Source organism: Orbilia oligospora (genome assembly GCF_000225545.1).
Source record: "Orbilia oligospora ATCC 24927 unplaced genomic scaffold scaffold00048, whole genome shotgun sequence".
Taxonomy (NCBI): domain Eukaryota; kingdom Fungi; phylum Ascomycota; class Orbiliomycetes; order Orbiliales; family Orbiliaceae; genus Orbilia; species Orbilia oligospora.
In genome coordinates, this window is record NW_011645605.1 from 44347 (window position 1) to 49289 (window position 4943).

The following is a 4943-nucleotide window of genomic DNA, read 5'->3' on the forward strand; positions in this document are numbered from 1 at the left end:
ATATATAAATTCTGTAAAGATTTAACAGAATCAGATTGACTATAAAAAACCTTAAATATATTACCACGTAATGATTGTATATTTTTAATCTTTATTTTTACTTAAAAAAACATAATAAAAAATATATTTTCTATTTCATTTCTTACTAAACACTGAATATCAAAGGTCTTTAGTGTAAAGTATAATTCAATGAACTATAAATATAACCATAATGATGCTATTAAATATGCAGAGTAAATAAAACTATTAAATAAATAATTTTTAAACCATCCAGCCATAAGTATTCCGTAAGTAGCAACAGAAGATACAGCCAATAGATACAATATTCCTAAACTAAAATCAAGAACAGCTAAACCAGGACCAAAAGGTATCACTGCAAAACCAAGGAGAGAGAAAACCAAAGTTATTACAGGTCCAAATCAAAAGAATATTAAATTTGCTTGTGTAGGTGAAACATTTTCTTTTAATATTAATTTTAATGCATCAGCGAATGCTTGTAAAGTTCCCCAAACCCCAGTAATATTAGGTCCTAATCTTCTCTGCATACTTCCCATAGCTTTTCTTTCAGCTACTGTAATAAAAGCAACAGCAATTAAAACAGGAAGAATCATAAATAAATCATAAATAATAGAAAATATAGTTGGTGATATATTAATTAAATCATAAATTGAATATATTGTTAAATATATTTCATTAATTATTTTATTTAAATATTCAATTAAGATATCCATGATATCTTTATTATTTGGTTTATCTATAATTTGTTTTATTTTAATATCAATAAAATTTTGATATTTTTCTATATTAAATCTATTTATTTCTGACATTTATTTTATTTGTTTTTCTAATATTTTATTTATTTTTTTATAGTATTATTAAATTTAAATCTTATAATAAAGAAAAGAATAAAGGAATTAATAAACTTTAATAAAATAACAAAGCAAAAAAATTTGATAAATAAATTTTTATCTCACCGATTATAGCCTTGGCTAATTACCAATTTAATGGTAAACTTTAATAAAAATTTAAATTACTTTGAATAAAAATTAGATTAATAATAATTAGCTACATTATAAATTTTATAACTCAAATTCGTTATTTTAATATTAAATAACAATCATTTAAAACGAAAAAGGCGAACCTCTCTTTGCAAAGCGCGGCCAATTGTTTTTAAAAATTTAACCAAATAAAAGTTATAATGTTAGAATTATTTAATATTAGAGATTTATAATTTATTTTATAATGAGAATTATCTCAAAAATTATTCTTACCATGAAAATTTAAATTATTTGATAAAGCGCCGCGCGGCCCTTAGGGCCGCTGCAGTATGTTATTGCATCCGCGTTAGTATTTTAAGCGCCTACTAATCATTTAAAATAAATTTTTAAAGTGAATAATTAACATATTAAATTTGCTTTATATTTACCGTATGAAATAAGCAAAGAATATTCACCTGAAAATTATATATTCAGAATTATATAAAACTTTAAATTTAATACTTTTTAAAGAAGGCTGACATTGCTAAGCGCTTCTATAAATATGTTTAATTTAAGGATTTCCAAAAATTGGTATAACCTTTATATTTATTAAAAAGATTGCCTTTTAATATTAATGAAATAAATAAATTCAATAATATATTATTTTATAAAAACTATAAAAATAAAATTATTTTATAATTATTATTAACTTCAAATATAAAAATGAAAAATTATTAAATTGGCAAATATTATTAAAAACATAATCAGTTTAATTCACTTAATATATAAATTTGATTTTAAATTTAAGTATAATATATAAAAAGAAGGGAAAACTTTTACTCCTTAGGTTCTATACCCTACCGCTACAACGCAACAGCACACTTCGTTTAATAAATTATTAAAATATTATTTTTAATTTATTAAATTTAACTTTATTAATTCGATGAAATTATATAAATTACAAATTAAATATTAAATTTTTATATTTTTTATTTTTAAGATTAAATTTAATAAAAGAACTTATCTTATTTTATTAAAAATAAATAATATAAAACAAATTAAAATACGTAATAATTTTAAATTTAATTAAACATAAAAAGTTTATAAATAATAAACAAAAATTATTTTATTTAGAAATCCGGCCGGCCGCCTTTAAAGCGGCCGGCTGGATTTCATCGCGCACGCGGCTTTGCCGCGTGCGCGCCGAAATCCTATTCAAGATTTGAACTTGAATTTAAATATTAGAAGTATTTTGCTTTGCCATTAAGCTAATAGGACTAAACATACGCCTAAATTGCAAAATAAAAAAACTCCTTACTTAAAAACTTTTTATTGACCTGATTTCTTACCCTTCCCCCCCCCCCTTAAATTTTTAATTACTTTAAAAAAAAAAGTAATTAACCTTTTCTCCCCTTTAAATTTTAAATAAATGTTATGTTGGAGTGATTCGAACACTCAATTATAAATACCAAAAATTTATGACTTGCCTATTAGTCTACAACATAAATAATAAAATATTTTTCTAATAAAATTTTTCATTTTTTAATAATTAATTTTTAATAAATAAAACTAATGAATAATATAATTTAAAATATTAAAAAAAATTTTTTTATAAACGGGTTTTTTTAATTATTTCAAAAATTCGTAAACGTTTTTAATATTTAAAACTAAAATAGCACTAATCAAAATTATATTTGATTAAATTTTTAAATTATACGTGCTAAGTACATAAGATGTCATAACCGTTTAATCTTCACGAACTAGAAAGTTTTTTAAATTCAGGTTGGCCATCGTTTCGCTGCGATTGACCATCACGCGATACATAATAGTACGCAACTCTTGAATTATTATTAGATTTTTTTTTTAGTGTCGTGCACAATGCGCATTACATTATCGGTTATAAGAAATATTATTATTTAACGAATGCTTCATGCATATGAACCTTAATATATTTTTAATATATTCTATTCTGATTTTATAAATCGACGCATCTAACGCACTAACCATAGAAGCCTTAGTGATACCACATATAATTTATATTACTTATAATACTATTAAATGCATAATAAATAAAAAATATTGTAAATATTGAATATTTGTAGAAAAGACAAATGAACGTAAAGCGCCCGTAATAGGACTCTATATCCTTTACCCTTTTATTATAATAATTTATAATTTTATTATAATAAATTTTAAATTATTAAATTAATATTTCTTATATAAAATTTACTATATAAATTATTAATTCACCATTCTATATTTATTTTAATATAAAAAAATTTTTTTTTAATATATAATGGTTAATTATAATGTTATTATTAATATGTAAAAATTTTAACTTAATGAACTAAAAAAAATAAAAAATAAATTAGATATCAATTTCAATTCTTATACTTATAAACTCCTCCCTTTAATCTATATTATTATATTTAAACTTTTTATACATCTTGTAAATAAATAGACCCCTTTTGTTAGCCGCTTTAAAATATTTCAATATCTTAAATTAATAAAATTAATCATCAAATATTATAATATATTCTATTTTCATTTTTTAATTATCATTATTATCAACATTTCAATCATTATCATTTTTGTAATCTATATTAATATTATATTTATTACAATAGAGTGACATTATACCTAAATTAATTTTATATACTTTAAAAATTTAATAATCAAAACCAAAAATCTAAAATTTGATTATTAAATTTTTAAATTTTAATAACTTTTATTTAAAACCTTTATTTATCCTTTATAAGTTTTGATTTTTATGAGTAATTGGTTTAATAATATTTTTATTATTTAGATTTTTCTAAATTTAATCCATTTTTATATTTATTATCTTTATTGGTATATCCTTTATATATTATACTTTGTTTTCGTTCACAAACCTTTTATAAAATTTCTAATTACTAAATCTACAATATTTTTTTTATTAATATATTATTATACTTTAAATTGAGAATTTACCGCTCGAGTCCATTATTTCGGGCTTTGGAACTCGTATTCTAATGTTTATATATTAAATATTCAGTTTTCACCTAATATACTTCACCAGGGCGCGTAGCGCCCTGGTGATTAACTAAAGGTTTAATATCTAATAAATTATTAAATTTATTAAATTATTGCCTATAGCAAAAAATAATTTTTATTTTACGGGTGGCGAGACTCGAACTCACAAGGTTTTCACCAATAACTCCTAAGGTTACCATGTTTACCAAAATTTCATCACACCCATTAATGATATATTAAAATTTTATGAAATAAAGCTTCTAACATTAAGTTTTTATTTTTATTCTATCAATTTTTTCAAAAAATCATTAAAGGCTTTTATTTAAAAAACCATCGCTTCGCGATGGTTTTTAAATCATAAAAAATTTTTTTATCTATTAAATATAAAATTTAAATCTTTAATATTAACGCATTTAATAATTTAATATTAAATTATATTCTGGGCTTTACTTATTGTAATTAATAAATATAAATTTATTGTTTATATTTAATTGATATAAAATATTGCTCAAGATAAGATTTGAACTTACAGCCTAAACATCTTCAGTGTTCCGCTCCACCAAATTGAGCTTCTTGAGCGTTAATTATTTAAATTAAAATTAATAACTATCCAAAAAAATAAAATATCAAAAATAATTAATTAATTTTTAGTATAATGCCGTACTTAACGGTATAACATTTTAAATAAGATGCTTCCTTGAACAAAACTAATAATTATAATAATAAAATTTTTAATTATAATTTATCTCAATATTTATTTTTTTATAATTGGGTTTATATAAATTTAATTTCTTGCGCTTCGCACATGAAAAGATTTTTTTATACAACCTACGTCACTTTAACGTAAATTCATTAAAACATTATTTAATTGTAACTTTCTTATATAAAGCAAGATCACCTTATTATCAAAAAAAATAATCAAAATATTTAAAATTTTAAATCAAAAAAATTTTT